At 42.9% G+C, this 17,184-nt stretch overlaps 3 non-coding genes across 3 annotated transcripts; 2 read left to right on the top strand and 1 right to left on the bottom strand.

The window, feature by feature from the left end:
- Positions 1-391: 391 nt before the first annotated feature.
- Trnal-caa lies at positions 392-496 on the top strand. The gene is made up of 2 exons: positions 392-429; positions 451-496. It is a non-coding gene; the product is annotated as a tRNA-Leu (tRNA).
- Positions 497-9,900: 9,404 nt separating this feature from the next.
- On the bottom strand, positions 9,901-9,973 carry Trnar-ccg. Its single transcript has one exon. It is a non-coding gene; the product is annotated as a tRNA-Arg (tRNA).
- A 5,875-nt stretch (positions 9,974-15,848) lies between these two features.
- Trnaa-agc lies at positions 15,849-15,920 on the top strand. The gene has a single exon. It is a non-coding gene; the product is annotated as a tRNA-Ala (tRNA).
- Positions 15,921-17,184: the final 1,264 nt, after the last annotated feature.

Genomic DNA, 17,184 nt, shown 5'->3' with positions numbered 1-17,184 from the left:
TTAACTACTGAACACTCACTGCTCTGCCTTGAGTGCCATTTGGCCGTCAAATGTCTCTTCCTTACAGCGTCCCTGACCTCTAGAGTGCAATTCTGAGGGCCAGAGGCTTACAGCAGCAGAGCCAGGGCTGCTGGCCCGATTTTTTTCGTCTTTCCTCATAATCTTGGCGAACCAGACAGATGGAGAACACAGGCGCTCTGTCTTCAAAACATTTACATCCAGTTTTATGCCTGGACATTTCCTTCCTTTTTTTTTCCTCCGCCAAATATTTTTCCATTTTACTCCGTAGGAAACTTTTGTCAGCGTTTCCAACAATCTTGACCTTGCTACCGTAGCTAGGGTGCTAACGTAAGCTCTATATCAGGAAAATATCTGCAGCTCTCTCTCGTGTGTCAGGATGGCCGAGTGGTCTAAGGCGCCAGACTCAAGCTTAGCTTCCCTTCCTGGGGTTTCTGGTCTCCGCATGGAGGCGTGGGTTCGAATCCCACTTCTGACACAGCATTGTTTTTCTTTTTCTCACCTCAGCATCGACAAATATATACCGACTTGATCACATACTTTAAGAAATATCGAACTGCATATTTTTAAAAATTGATTTTAAAATTTTTTCTAATAGGAGCAGCCGACACTAACCAGAAGCGGAAGCACGGCTATGGTTTTGAGGACGCGAGATTCGCTCTGCCGTGCTGCCGGCCTGCGGAGACGACTGCGGACCGCGAAGAAAACTGAGCGGCGGGTCCTGGAGGTCTGGTCAGCGGATAACGCCTAGCCCGCCGCGGCTTGCCACGCGCCTAGCCCACGAGTGCCGCAACCCTGAAGCACTGCGGCCTCCACAGCGCCCCCTTGCGGGCCGCGGGATAAATAATCATTTCACCGCCGTAGTTCTAACTCCTCCTTCTAAGCTAAACAGAATCAGTGCTAGCAGCTCGCCCTGTTTTCGGTAGTGCTTTCTCTACAAGCACCTGTGTCATCAACTACTTGGTGGGTTTTGTTGTTGGCTTTGGTTTTGGTTTTGGGTTTGGGTTTGGGTTTGGGTTTGGGTTTGGGTTTGGTGTTTGGTGTTTGGTGTTTGTTTGGTGTTTGTTTGGTGTTTGGTGTTTGGTGTTTGGTGTTTGGTGTTTGGTGTTTGGTGTTTGGTGTTGTTTGGTGTTTGGTGTTGTTTGGTGTTTGGTGTTTGGTGTTTGTTTGGTGTTTGGTGTTTTGTGTGTTTGGTTTGGTTGGTTGGTTTGACCAAACATGAAGTCCAACAATACATACTATTCTCTGATATGTTTTCACTCAGTATTTGTTGGGTCGTAAGTTGAGTATTTATTTCGTTTTTCCTCATATAGGAGCTATATTGTAAATCAGTAGGATGAATACAGCCTGTGTTGGTCACTGTTATAGAACGTTCAATAAAAATAGAAAATTTCTGGAAATTTGTTCAATTTGCTCTACACAAGTCCTTGCTGTTTCCTTCATTTTGTCTTTCCATCCCTCTTTATCTTCTTTCTTTCTTTCTTTCTTTCTTTCTTTCTTTCTTTCTTTCTTTCTTTCTTTCTTTCTTCCTTTCTCCCTACCTTTCCCTTTCAACCCTACTGACTTAGGAATCCTGTGTGATCTGCATATTTTGCTTCCAAAAACTTTTTTTTTTTTTCAGAAAAAGAAACAAACAGATCATGTAAAAGAAAGATTTAAATTCCTCTCAGAATCTCTTCTAGAGTACACGGTTTCTTTCTAGTGCCTAACTTACATGTTTGGATTTATTCTATTTTTCTTGCATGCTCATATTCCTAGATCAGGATCTGATTACCTTCCGAAGAGCTTTCACAATGTTTGTGGGATAACTAGCCCCATCCCCAGCCTCTCACTTTGAAAAGTGAAGTATTTTCAAGTGGTGGAGTGGAGGTGGAGGGTGATGCCTGTCTTTAAATCTCTTTTCTTCAGATACTTTCCCAAATGCTACAACTACCCAATGTTACTTAGCTCCTAGATTAAAACAAACAAACAAACAAACAACAAACAACACTATGTCCAAATTTATTTCATAGCAGTTCACGAGCTCAGTTGTTTTGTTAGCTGAAGTATACAAAGTAATTCCGATTTTCCTTTCTAAATGAAAAACACATCCCTTGCTTTAAAAAGAATAAAAGATAATTTATTCTTGAGCCAAATTTGAGTGACCAGGGCTCAAGAACATGGATTCAGGTTATGCAAAAAGATGAATTTTTACTTATAGGACATAGAAAATAATAAATTAAAGCATTTACCAAATAATTCTGGTGGGGGACATCAGGCTGTCTGCTTAGAGCAAAGCATGGAAATCTGCTCTAGGTTTCAGGTGCTGTCTGTCTCCAAGGTCCACAGAAGCTAAGGGTCTGCTAAAAGAATAATCCAAAGGAACTACCTGATAGGCGGTTGTGGCGGGTGGGTGGGGAATGAATGGAACTACAAATTGTGCCGGATAACCTGGCTCTGGGTCTGCAAAAATTTAACTCTACACGTGTAAAGCTCTAATCGTCCATTCAGCCTGCGTCAGCCAAGGTGAACCACCGCAGGAGAGAACTGTCAAGGTGAGGCCCAGGACTGAGTCGGTCAGACGGATGAATGGATGGACAAAAGGACAGAACACAGAGTTGCTGTGTAAAGCAATGGGGACTGTTCTGTATGGTATTTGTTCTGAGCTGAAGCCCCAGGGACAGGCAGAGGTTCTTGGTCTTTCACTTCCTTTATGCACATACCTAGTGGTTCAATGAAGGTGGGTGGGGTTGTCACCATCCCAGTGTTATATGTCCCTCCCTTTATGGGGTCCAGGAGTGCGTCCCTTTGTTGGTTCCCAACACTCACATGTGGCTCACAACCAGTTCCAGGAGATTCAATGCCTTCTTCTGACCTCTATAGGCATGGTACACACATAGTGCAAATACATACATGCAGGCAAAATACTCACCCACATAAAAGAAAAATAAATTCTTCTTAAACACAGGCACATACTGGTGACTGGGCAAGGTAGGAGACACCTTTAGTCTCAGAACGCAGGAGGCAGTCAGGTAATATCTGTGGGCTCAAGGCCAGCTTGATCTACACAGGGAGTCATACATTCGTTAGGAATACATAGTGAAACTGTCTAAAAACAAGAACACAAATAATGACAACCAAACATTGATGGCTACATCAGGTAAGTAGGTTGCCACAGGACAGGAAATCTTTAGTTATCTAAGGCTATCGGTTGACATTCTTAGCCTTTGGGTTGGTGGGTTGTGTTAATAGAAGCTAGGGGTTCAACCTGTATATTGCAAAAAAAGGGTACCTAATATACATGAAGATGTTAAGTAACACACGTAAGTGGACAATAGATGAGTATTTAAAAGTATAAAGATAGCCCAAGATAATTTGGCTGCGGATGCACAATCTTCCAGTTCTTCATGGCCCCAATCAGTCTTGCAGAATTTTTAACTTTGGTGCCTTGGTTCTGTTTGCAACACAAAGACGCCTACAAACATCTACAAACGTCACAAAGCGTTTGTGACGCTGCTAGAAAAATACCAAGACGCCAGTAAGTCTCGAAAGCTGTCAAGAGAAGCAAAAATAAAAGGTTAACTCTGGAGCCCTGGTGCAGGAAGCTAAAATGAGTGAGGAAAGTCACTAAGACCTCCTGTGTGTTAGAGGGGATCTGGAAGTAGCCTTGGCCTTTGGCGTGTAAATCGACCCCAAGATCGCTGCGTCTCCTCAGGAGGAAATTAATTTTTCCTCCTTCTTCCAGAGCTCATCGGCTTGAAAACCGGGAATTGCTGTCCGGTTTGGCGAGTGAGACGAGGTGGTCTTGGGCTTCGGGGATGTAGTGGCTCCGGCACTGAACTTAGGAGGGACGCCTATGTGTGACCTCACAGCAGAGTCTGCACAGCCAAATTCATCTCAACCCTGACCTGGACCAGACTTGGTCCCTGCCATTTCTCTAGGTCCTGGAAGAGAATGTGTCGCAGCAAAGAACTTTAAGCAAGATTTTTTCTTCTCCACTCAGTTTTTTCTTTTTCGAAGTTAACTCAGACTCACATTATTTGGCTTTGTCATGTCAACCTGTTGCAATATTGTTGCCTGCTGGCACCTGGGAAGCTTAGGGACAGTTCCTCCTGAGTTCTAGACCTGCCTGGCTGCTTTGTCTTCATACTTTTCCCTCTTCCCCAAATGTTTGTAAAAACCACTTACCTACATACTGGGTGTGTGTATGGGGGAAAGGAGGGACTACGTTAATAGGAAAGTTGTTATATTAACAGGGTGAGATCAAGTTTTTGTTTGTTTGTTGTTGTTGTTGTTGTTGTTAGGGATAGACATAGAAGTGAAATTTCCTGCACAAATGATGGATATGACATAGAAAAGAGTAGTTAATTCTTTGGAAATAGGGAAGGCAAGACTTTTTATTCAAAGAGTTGTTTATATTATGTCTTATAGGCTTTTGTGCAGTTTTACCAGTCTGAAAAATCATTTGACGGCATATAGATTATTTATTTGCCTCAGCTTCTAATATGATAGTTTCCTGTTAGGATGTACTTGGTCTAGGTTTCCCTTCATCGTTACAAGTGGTAAGTTTCCTATTTTGCACACCAAAAGGGGCATCAAGGGAAATGCCTCAACAGGAAGGATTTAAGGCATTCCTTGTGGACCTCACTCAGAAGACCACAAAGCCAAGCCAGGATTTGTGACCCTAAAGGTGGAGAAAGGTATATTGGGAAACAGGAAATCAGCATCATAGGGGAAATAATTCCACACTGGGGAGATTTTTTTCCTAGCTCTGACATCAAGAGACATCAGGCATCAAGGGGTGCCCAGCACTGTTCCACGAACAGCAAACGGCGGATCCTGCCGCTGCTGGAGCAGTTCCTGCCCAGGACCTGCAGGCCTGAGTAGCTTAACAACGGAAATTAATCTTCCCCAGCTCTGGTGGTGCAAAAGACGAAGAACGTTCCTGTGGATTCAGTCCCTTGTTGGGTAGATGGGTAGATAGTCAACCTCTCGCTTTGTCCTCACACAGCATAGAAGGGAGACCTCTCTCTTGTCTAATGGAATGCATTGATTCCATCATGGAACCTCGACTCCCACAGCTTCTCTTAACTCAGCCTTCTTAAAGATCTCACCCCTAATTGTCAGGTTAGAGTAATGAGCATAAGAGGTTTGTTGGGGGGAGTGGAAGTACAATCCTGTCCTTACCCCTCATTATTGTTTTACTGTTACCTTTTCCCCCTTTAAACTCCGCCCCCCTCACCCTTACCCCCACCCCTGTTTGGCATTTGAGGTAGGGTTTCACAATCCTTGGCCTCTAGAATACTTTACTTTAGTTAGCCCCCCCTCTTTCCCTCCTTCCCTCCCTCCCTCCCTTCCTTCTTTCTTTCTTTTTCTTTCTTTCCTTTTCTTTTTTGAGACAGGGTTTTTCTGTGTAACCTGGAACTTACTCTATAAACTAGGCTGGCCTCAAACTCACAGAGATCCACCTGCCTCTGCCTCTGCCTCTGCTTCTGCCTCCTGAGTGCTGAGATTAAAGGCATGCGACACCACTGCCTAGCTCCACACCTGGCTTTTATTACTATCATCTAATAAAGAAAATTTCAATATCAAAATGTAGAATGTAAACAGAAAAGGAACCTAACATATTAACATCAAGAATTCAAAATCATGCCAACGTTTCTCTTCACCAAGAACCCGGTGCCAGTTAGTGTGTGTGTGTGTGTGTGTGTGTGTGTGTGTGTGTGTGTGACATTTTCTTGATTAATGGCTGCTGTGGAAGGGTCCAGCCCACTGTGAGTGGGGCCATCACTGGACAGGTGGTCCAGGGTAGTATTAGAAAGCAGGCTGGGCAAGCAGTGAGAGAGAATGCAGTATGTGGCATTCTTCCCTGGCCTCTGTTTCAATTTCTTGCCTTGATTTCTTGCCTACAACTGTAAGCTGAAATAAATCCTTTCCTCTCTAGTTGTTTGGGTCATGGTGTTGATCACAGCAATAGAAACCCTCACTAGGGTAGCCTTTCTTTACAGCTCTAGAATCTGAACTCAGGGTGAGGTCTGGTAGTGTGAATTTTGGTTCCACCCCTAGGGATTATCCTTGCACGCTCAAAAGTCTTATACTTGCTGGGTTAGAGAAGATCATGTCTAGAAGAGAGGAGGAGATTATGAACAGGAGGAAATGGAAAGAAATAGCCTATTTTTCTTTCTGGAGGCTGCTTCCGTGGGATTCTGCGTTATTCCCACCAAGATCTGTGTGTTCAGGATGCTGAGTCTGCAGCCTAGGTGGGGTGCAGGTGGTCAAGCTGGAACTCTTCCTAAATAACCTGCCAAATCTCCAACCACAGATCTCAGCCTACTCATCAGCAGCCACAGACTCCCTTCCCTCATAATACTGTATCTACCTTAGCCCAAACTCCATGAAAGCAGAATTTTGTCTGCTTCATTCACTACTGGCATGTAATAACAATAGCAGTGTCTGCTAAATACAAATATGCACTTGTACTTACTGCTTTTTAAAAGATTTTAGTTTTATTTCATATATGCACGTATTTTGCCTGCATGTGTACATGTTCACTGTGTGCGTGCTTGGTGCCCACCGTGCCCAAAAGTGGGTGCCAAATCCTCTGGAACTGGGGTTGTAGACAGCACCTTATGCATGCTAAATCATTAAGACTCACCCACAGCTCTGGAAATTCATGTTATAATTGTTTTGTGCTCAGATCTAATGATACAGTTTTAAGCTGTCCTGGGCAGAGATCTGTCCATCTCTACTTCCCAGGGGCCACTATGCAAGGCTACAGCTTTACGTTTTCTGTTAGGTCTGTGATCCACTTTAGGTAAATTTCCCAAAAGGCAGACGATCTGTGTCATGTGGTTGTCTAATTGTTTTAACATTTGTCTTTCTCTATAGGATTTAGAATATTTAAAAGTGTTTATCATATGTTTACTTGTATACATTTGCATGTCTATGTATAAGCATGTGTGTTTGGGTTCCTGTAAAGGCCAGGAAAGGGTATCGGATCTCCTAGAGCTGGAGTTACAGGTATGAACCTAGGAACCTGATTCTAGTTCTCTTCAAGAGCAATAAGTGTTCTTAACCACCCAGCCACTACGCTGTTTCTCCCTAGAACAATTTTTTGATATGCACAAAATAACTTTTGGGAATTTTGACTGAGATTTGGGTATGGGGGGTAGGAGGTGATGGAGGAGGGCAGGTCTCTCTATACAGCGTTGGCTGTCCTAGAACTCTCTTTGTAAACCAGACTAGCTTTGAACTCACAGAGAACAACTAAGATGTTTTTTTAAAAACATAGATCAATTTGGTCATACAGATAGACCTCAGTGGCTCTCCTTTTGTTAAAGCAGGATTTCTCTGTGTAGCCCTGGCTGTCCCAAAACTTTTTTTGAAGACCAGGCTGAACTTCTCAGAGACTTGCCTGCCTATACTTCCTGAGTGCTGGGATGCTGGGATTAAAGGCATGTGCCACTGTGCCTGGCCAGTTATTATTATTATTATTATTATTATTATAGATATGGCTTCTTAATAGCATTGAATGTTACTTTTCATGAATCTAGAAAAATCTTCAATAAATTTAGTATTTATTTGTTTTCTCCAATTGAAGTTTTATAGTTTTATGCATATGGATATTAAACATTTTGTTAGATTTATACTTAACAAGAGATGTATGGAAAAATAACAACACTAGCTATGAAGGAAATAAAAGTCAAAATCCTAATGTGTGGTGGTCCATGTCCGTAACCTAGCCCCAGAGAGACTACCACAGGATTTTCAGGCCAGCCAGCATTTCAAAACCCAATCTTGTTTCAAAAATAACAGAAGAGAGAACAAAAAGAAGAGCAAAGTCCATAGTAAAATATCACTCACCTCAATAAGAATGTCTGTGATTGAAATGACAAGTGCTTACAAGTGCTGGTGAGGATCCAGGGAGAGGAGAGCCACACTGTTGATGGGCGTGCAAATGAGCACCATGGAGAACAGTGTGGAGGCTCCCCAAGGTAAAGGAGCTCAGTGGGTGGTGGTGATCCTGTCTGAAGTCCAGCTACTCAGGAGACTGTGGCAGGAAAATCACAGGAGCTCTGGAGTTTGAGATCATCTTGGGCAATGTAGTGAGAGCCATTTCAAAACTACATTACACTATTATTAGACTTAGCAATCCTCTAGCTGGGTATATTGCCAAAGGAAATGAAATCAGTATGTTCAAGAGACCGCAGCATTTGGCTACAGTCAATTCATGGAAACACCAAGTGATGAGTGGAAGAAAACATGATATATAAGATATCAAGGAATACTGTTCAGTCATGAAGAGTCTTTGGTCTTTGTCATTTCCAACAATATGGATGGGAGAAGATCTCCACTCCTTTATTTCCTCTTCCTCTTCCTCCTCCTCTTCCTCTTCTTTTTCCTCCTCCTCTTCCTCCTCTTCTTCCTTCTTCTTATTTAGCAGTGCTGTCAGGAAAACCCAAAGCCTTGCAATGTAGTATTCAAGCTATGTCTCTAGTCAATACCATTCTATTAGGTGAAATAAGGGAGACACAGAAAGATAAATACCATATGATTTCATTCATATATTGAATATTAAATATTGAACTCTTAGAAATTGGCAACAGAATAGTCGTCCTTGAATCTGGGACAATCTAGAAGATACAAGGATGAGGAGAGTGACCCAGTAAGCATGAAGGCATGTTAGATCCCTGCGCAGTGGTCTAGCAGTCTGCTGACTATGTCGTAGCTAGAGATGAGGAATAAAGAATAAAGAAGTTTGAATGTTTTCACCATAAATAAATGATCAATGATGGGGGACACAGAATGTTTGAACTCGTTTAAACATTACACAGTGTAGAACAGATACGTTGGTTCATGCATGTAGTCCCAGAACTACTTGGGAGACTGAAGCAGGATTGCCAGATTGGCCTACAGAATAAAACTCTGTCTCAAAAAAAAAAAAAAAAGTATGAATTTGGTGCATGACTTTAAGCTCAGCCCTGAGGAGGCAGAGACAAGTAGATTTCTATGCGTTAGAGGTCTGTCTAGTGAGTTCCAGGATATCCTGGGCTATCTAAGAATCAAACCTAAGGCCTCTGGCGGCTCAATGAACTACCTTGCTGCTTCTTTTTTTTTTTTTTTTTTTTTTTTTTTTTGGTTTTTCGAGACAGGGTTTCTCTTTATAGCCCTGGCAAGACTATAAACATTTTAATCCTTCATTCCCCAACCAACACCACAGGTTTTTGTTTTTTGTTTTTTTGTTTTTTTGTTTTTTTTTTAAATTACTGTGGTCACAGGAACGTAGATCCTTGAGAATCTATAGGTGTTTTATTTTTAAATTAAAATATAACTACATCTATTCTCCTTTTTCTTTCCTCCCTTCAGCTCCTCCCATGTATCCCTCCGTTCACTCCTGGACAAATTCATAGCCTCCGTTTCTTTAATTGTTTTACACACATGCACACACATGCTTCTAAATACATAAAGTACAAGCTACTCAGTCCTTATAATGCTACTTTTATGCATATTATTTCAGGGCTAACCGCTTGACATTGGATAACCAATAGGGGTCCTCCCTGTGGAAGACTAATTCTCCTGCTCTCAGCATTCCTTAGTTGACTGTAGTTCTTTGTCTAAAGTTAAGGACGGGTGAGATGTCTTCCTTCCATGTTAGTAAGTATTTTAGAGTCCTTATTCAGATCTTATTTAGGAAACGTTGGGCTAATTTTGACTTTTTGTTTGTATAGTACACAGTAACTCCCCCCTCCCAAGGTATACAGTTAAACAAGAGTTCTCTAAGCATGAGCCAGCAGCCATGCCATAGTACAAGACCTACACGAAGGAAAATATATTTCAAATTCCCAGAAAATGAGTACACTAACGATACAAGAAAAATGTAAAAAAAAGAAAAAAAAAGCATACCGACCACGAAGGGACTCGAACCCTCAATCTTCTGATCCGGAATCAGACGCCTTATCCATTAGGCCACGCGGCCAAGTGGCAAAGAGGGGTAAATACGTAAGAGTCAAACGAAATGTAACTAGATATGGGTAGGGCTTTCCCATAGAGATAAAAATTCAGCATAACACAAAAGTTCCTATTTTAAAATCAAAATTTACAAAGACTTCTAAAACGTAAATTTGAGGAGCTGTAAGCAGTCAAGTAGCTCAATGGTCCTTCGTGTGAACGCTGCTAAATTTTCTATGAACCACAGAGATGTCCAGCCAGAACTCAGGGCACCTTGTGCTGCAAAGGAGGGAGGGAGGTGTACTAACGTTTGGAGGGTGGAAATCAGAAAGGATCCGCAGCAGGCAAGCTTTAAAGGAAGCTGTGTGAACGTGCGAAGTTGGCATAAAACTGGAAAAATAGTAAGTTTGCAAAGTTAGTTTAGGAAGGATGGAGAGAATGAAATCATTGGGAGGCGGAGGCGAGAGAACCAAAAGTTCACGGTCATCCTCAAATTCAGGGCGCTTCTGGGTTACAGGAGAGCCTGGCCCCCAAACAAAGCAAAACAGCAACGTAAAAAAGCAAAGAGCATTCCTATCTTCAGATTCAAACGAGGTCAAGTTATCACTTCTTTAGCTGCAGTCCTAGGCTTGAGGATTCAACACAGTGCTCAGGCATGAAGTTATTTTGATCTTAGAGGCTTCCTGAGTTTTTATTTTTCCTTGGATATTTTAACGGGCAGTTGATTGAACAACCCACAGACTTTTGAGAGTCCCCTGTAACTAGAAATTGAAATCTTCAGAACACATTCCCATTGTTCCTAGTGCAGTAAACATACAAAGGATACCTTCCTCATTTATTACTTTGCAACTAATATCAATTTACTTTAAATAAATAAATGAATAAATAAAAGGCAAAGTTCCTCTGTGTGACTCAGACTAGGTTATAGCCTCAAGGCTCCTGCTTCTGTCTCCTAATTGGGAGTACAGGCATCATAACTTCCTCCTCTTTCAAAGATGCTTTGGAAGACACCCATTATTTTTGGGTGGTCACGTTCATTTCTTTGGAGAAAACTGGTATTTGGTAAAATGTATAAACGCACAAGTAAATATTCTGTGATTAGTTTTATGTCAATTCAACATAGGCTAGAGTCACCCGAAAGGGGGGAATCTCTCATTTTTCTCTTAACCCTTATTAATTAGCAATTGATGTGGGAGTGCCCAGTCCATGTGGTGCTGCCATTCCCTGGGCTGGTGTCTATAAGAAAGCAGACTGAGCAAGAGAGGAAGAACAAGCCAGCAAGCAGCACTCCTGTACCATCTGTGTCAGCTCCTACCTCCAGGCTTCTGACCTGTTTGACTTCCTGTCCTGACTTCCTTTAGTGATGGACTACAGTGTGGAAGTGTAAGCTAAAACTTCCCAGAGTAGCTTTGGTCATGGGGTCTCATCAAAGTAACCCTAACTAAGACAGTTAGAATTAATTTCTTGTGGATCTCTCCCTGTCACTCTTGCAGAAATAAAACAAGAGCCACGAAGTTTGGTGAATAAAAATCAAGTTGTTCATACATTTTACCCATGGATAAGAACAGACCTGTCTCTGCTCTTCCTCAGCTGTCCTGACTGTCCACACACCTGCATTATTTAATCTAAAACACCTTTCCTCCATCTGTTCCGCACACTCACCCTTCCTTCATGGCCTTAAATCCCTGTACAGGGAACTGGTACTTGCTTGTAGACTTTCTTTTTCTACCCAAGCTTCCCTGTTCTTCTTTTCTCAATCATGTTTAAAGTTAATATGTTGAAAAGCCCAAGGTAGGGATGGACAAGGAGCTCATTAGGAAACAGCACTTGCAGGGAGGCGCTTCCTCTGAATTGTCCTCCTTATCTACCCAAAACCTAATCTTCCAAACTGAAATTAATAGTTGCCTTCAAGCATGGATTAACTCATTTTATAGGAGGCTGGAAGTCCACACATCCAGATAGACTTTTTCAAGTGCTTTTGTTCAAACCTGTTTTCCTGAGGTCCGTTTATCCTTCCCTTCCCTTCCCTTCTTCAAGTTGCCTACATCCCTTTCCCCATCCCCTGTGAAGAAAGTATAGAAGCCAAGATATGGATTCTTATGTCTGGGCAGCATTTTTCTTATCAAGAAGAATATCATTAATGAGAAACTGCTGTCTGAATAAATCTATGGCTTTAGGTCTAAAGTCTGGGGAGTATGATCGACCCCTTGGATTGCTAAGGAAACATACCAATCACTTTAATCTTTGGTTACACTTTCCTGATGGGTGTTTAAAACCATTCTGGTGACCAAAATGAATTACTTTTGTCTTTTGTACTATCAAGGCCACTTGATGGTCACTTGGTTTTTACAGGAACCTCTGCTCCTTTAGACGTCGTTAGGCTAGTCCTTGTTCCATTTGTGTGAGGATAAATCAAAGCTCTCACTTGGCTATGGCTTTGATTTGATGCATTGAAGAAAACTGTTGACATTTCTCTTTGTAGACTGGTTACAATACACTTGGTGGGGTCTCTATGACCTCCCTGAACAAGATAACAGGCAACTTCCTAAAGCTACAGAACACTTCTAGAGATGGCCTACAGTTCTCTGGGACCTAGTTGACTTTGGAGGACAACATACTATCCCTTTTGTAATCTTTCTGTCCATATCAGTATAGTTCTCCATGTATGGTTATTGAACACACATTTACACCAGTCCAGTACTTTTAACTACTGTGTAACAGTTAGATATATCTGGGGCAAGAACTAAGCACTTTTAAATAAATTTTAATTAGGCATACTTTTTGTTCTTTAAGCCAGTCCTTGGAATTATGAAGATCAGACCAATAACTCTTTTTATTGTTTTGTTTTTGTTTTTGTTTTTCAAGACAGGATTTCTTCGTGTATCTCTGGCTGTTCTGGAATTCACTATGTAGACCAGGTTGGCCTCACCCAAATATCTGCCTGTCTCTGCCTCCCATGTGTTGGGATTAATGGTGTATACCACCACCACCCAGTGACAATCTTAAGTACAGGTTTCATATACAGAAAGTCTCATCTTTTACATTCCTTATATAACTTCCTTAGAACTTTGTAACTTGCTTAAACTTTCCAGCTTTCTTTTCTATTATAAAAAATAATCTAGCATTCATTTATTTCCTTATTTGTTAATTAATTAATTAATTAATCAACAGAGTCTCACCATAGTCCTGGATGGCCTGAAACTCACTCTGTAGATTAGGCTGACCTCAAACTCATAAAGATCTGCTTGCCTCTGCTTCTCAGGGGAGGCATGCCCAGTGTACATAAAGGGCCTCCATTCTTGGAGAGGCGCTGGACAAACTGGAAAGGAGAACATGACCTTGATACCATTTCGTCCCACACAAGCATGGCATGGGTTGAGAGCAAACAATTTTGTGACTGGAGTCCCTTAGAAATTAACTTGTTAAAAAGTTAGTAGTCCTGATATAAAGCTTTTGGCCTTGTGTGGCATTTCAATAAAGTTAGTAAAGCCACTGTCTCAGGACTAAGGTCTATGGCGTTAAGTTTTAAACCAGGGACAAGTGGCTTAGGTGCCTATTTAACATCAAAGTGGACCTGGCCTCCTAGTCCTCACAGCCAGTTCAGCTACTGAGCATCCCTCAGTCCCTACCTGTAACAGGGCATGCCTGGCATACTCCATTCTCTACCCTGAACTCTCCAGCCGAGAGCTGGGCTACCCTTGTCTTCCCTATATAATCCACATTTCCTTACCTGCTCTTGCTTTATACCTTTGACCTCCTGACTGCTGTACTTGGTTCCCCACTCTTCCTTCCCCTCCACCTCTCCCCACATGGTACTGAGTCATGACCACACTGGACTCTGCCAGATGTGTCTGCCTCTGGCTATGCTCTCCCACATACCTTCTCCTCCACCATACCTAGGAACAGTCATGTTCCTTTCTCTCTCTCTCTGTCTCTCTCTCTCTGTCTCTCTCTCTCTCTCTCTCTTTCATTCATAAGTCATGCCATACCAAGAGGCTGCTGTCTTCCCTTTCCCCAAACCTGATCTAAAGTCTCCCAAGTCCTCTGAGGAAACCATGGCAAGAAGGAAGGAAAGGTGAATCCCATGCCCAGGAAGGGAGGATATGGAGTTACATTTGAAGGTCTATTTCTCATTGTTTGGTCTCTCCTTAGTCAGGACAGCGAGTACTGAATCTGGTTGGGGAAACCTCTGGCCAGCCAGAAGAGTTGGTTGCCCCCTGTCTTGGAGAACCAACCTTCCTTCCTTCCTTCCTTCCTTCCTTCCTTCCTTCCTTCCTTCCTTTCTTTCTCTCTTTCTTTCTTTCTCTCTTTCTTTCTTTTGGAGCTTGGCTTTACTGGGTTATTTCCCATTTTGATCCTTTGAGATTCGACCCTAAGGAGGAGATTTCTTGCACTCCAAATCACCTATTCACTGTCACATCACCACGTGAATGTCCTCATCACCAAGGAGTTAGAAACTCGGTCATTCTCCACAGCATTTCTTACCTTGGTCTGTGCGCTAAGTTGTCTGATCATCAAGGTACTTATCTGGGCCCTTCTCCTCGTTAATAAGAAACTTTTATGTACTGGGATCATTACAGATCCAAAAGAGTATCATTTACATAAGAGCTTACAGCCACCACAATGGAGCTGTGGGGATGCATCTTCCCCAAGGGAGAGGAGCAGACCATCCTCTGGGTAGATTTTCAGTTGTCTTAATTGTCGACAGGAGTGGTTCGTTGCGGTGGAGACATGCCTCTAGATCTCATCTTCCTAAAGAGTAGTACCAGATACAGACGTCCAAGAAAAAGGAGTGTGCAATAGACACCTCGGATTCCGTTGGAGGGAGTATGACTGTCTCTACCGCTGAGGTTCTCTGGTGTCACCAGACTTCGACTTCCAAAATGAACTCAAAACCAGCGATTCTTAGGGAACTGCCGGCTTTCAGCACTGCGTTGGCAAAGTTAATATTTCCAGTTTTATGGACTGAACAACTACTGGCTTTTCAGCTTTTTCTCCTCCTCCTCCTCCTCTTCCTCCTCCTCCTCCTCCTCCTCCTCCTCCTCCTCCTCCTCCTCCTCCTTCTTTTCAGCTTTTCCAGCGTGTAGATAGATACCTGCTGTTGGGCTACTCAGCCAAGGCCGTGTAGGCCAATCCAATAAATTTTCTTTTATAATACATACATCCTATTGTTTCTGTTCCGTTAGAGAACCCTGTCTAATAAATACTCTTGCTTTTCCTTCCACTCTCAGGCCTACCTCTTCTTTCCCGTCTTTGTCCTCTCCTATCTTATTTCCCCCCCCCCCAAGATCCTGATTTATTTCATTGAATGATATCCTCAACCTCATTTGCCATTTGACTATTGTGCCAAGGCTGAGCGAGCGGGAGAGAGCGCTTATGCTTGCACCAAAGAGTGGAGGAGCTCCAGGACTCTGACACTGCCCGGCAAGGAGGGTTTTGTAGATACAACCATTTTAGCGTCTTTTTTCTTGGAGACTTCCTGAGGGGACTTGCGGGGGGAGGGGGGCTCAGTGCCTTGTGCTGGAGCCACCCAGCTGTTTGCCGGGGTCTATAAGAACCCACACCCAGCTGCCCCACCAGTTCATAGCTTTCCCGCCGGTTTGCTTTGTTCTTTTCATCTTCCAACATCACATTGCAGTGTCTGCCACCTCCCACAGCAGAGATCACCATCCAACCCCCTCTCTGGAACAGCCTGTTATCCGCCCCAGCTGAAAAGTCATAGGAGGTCCCCGGGCAGGGATCCAGACTTTTCAAATCACCTTATTATCTTTTTCTTTGACTAGCACATCTTCCACTCAATAGCTGAGACCTGGTATTCAATATATATCATAAATGGCAAAATACCTGAGGGCTGGAGTGGCAACATCCAGTCATAGGAATATTTTGTACAGTGCTGTACGCGAGGGGGTGTAGCTCAGTGGTAGAGCGCGTGCTTAGCATGCACGAGGCCCCGGGTTCAATCCCCGGCACCTCCAGTTTTCAAGGTATAGATAGTACACAGTGCTCTCCCTTATTTTTCAACTCTAGGTTTCAATTCACTCGTACAGAAACCGAGACCAAGGAAGACAAAGTCCGTCTACTCTGTCTTTTTTCCTCCCCTACCAAGGCATTTGAATCCAAAATACAGCATGGCAAAATGCCCTGATACAGAAAAACAAAGGACAGATGCTGGGGCCAGGCAGGAAGTAGCAAAGAGTGGAGGGAAGGAAGGATGGAGGGAGGGAAGAAAGCGCGGTGGGAAATCGAAAACTTTCCAAATTTTCCACTCCTCCCACGGTAACTTTCCCTTCCCCGGGTGGTCCTCCACCCAGTTTCTGTTATCTTTCACTTTTATGTCTTATGTGCATTCAAGTAACTTAAAAAAGTATAATGCTATGTTTGAATACAGATAAGGTTCTTGGTGTGTTAAATAATTGTAATCAAGCCTTTGGGTCTGACTGGCTTGAAGTAGGACTTGGTCAGATTGTTTAAAGCCCGCGTTAATGAACGGAATCAGAAAACACACCTTCCTTCACTCCCTATCTGCTTACTCATCACATTTTGAAGAGCCTGTGCATGTGTGAGTTCTTCACGACATACTTGCAACGTCAAGCACAACACTGGCAAAGAACCACTCCTGGGCTACGCTACCTGTCTGGATGAGGGACACCAACGTTTAATGCATTGGCTACCTCCAGGACCGAACCTCCAAAGAGAGCTCCGCCTTGGCCTTGTAAGGCTGACCTTTACAGGGTTTTTTCCGGTGTAGCCCTAGCTGTCCTGGAACTCCCTCTTTAGATTCGACTGACTTCGAACTTAGAGATCCAGGAGCCACCACTGATCAGCTTGGGTTTTTGTTGTTGTTGTTGTTGTTTTGTTTTGTTTTAATTAATGAATTAGACAGGGTTTTGCTATGTAGTCCTGGCTGTCCTGGAATTTACTGTGTAGACCAAGCTGACTTCAAACCACAGATACTCAGAGTTGTAGAGAATGTTCCTTGGAATTGCAGCACGCCTTCCCAATTGTAGCATTTGCTCCAGGCAGAAAGAGAAGCCTCAGGAGATTTAGGGGAAAATAGGAACTTAAAAGATTCTTGAAAGCCCGTACATGGCAGTTTAAAAAAGAAAGATAGAAAGAAAGAAAGAAAGAAAGAAAGAAAGAAAGAAAGAAAGAAAGAAAGAAAGAGAGAGAGAGAAAGAAAGGAAGAAAAAGAAAGGAAGGAAGGAAGGAAGGAAGGAAGGAAGGAAGGAAGGAAGGAAG

The sequence above is a fragment of the Grammomys surdaster genome, unplaced genomic scaffold, assembly GCF_004785775.1.
Source record: "Grammomys surdaster isolate TR1022 unplaced genomic scaffold, NIH_TR_1.0 125807, whole genome shotgun sequence".
Classification (NCBI taxonomy): Eukaryota; Metazoa; Chordata; class Mammalia; order Rodentia; family Muridae; genus Grammomys; species Grammomys surdaster.
Note: the sequence above shows the minus strand (reverse complement) of the source record. Positions and strands in the feature narration are given on the sequence as shown.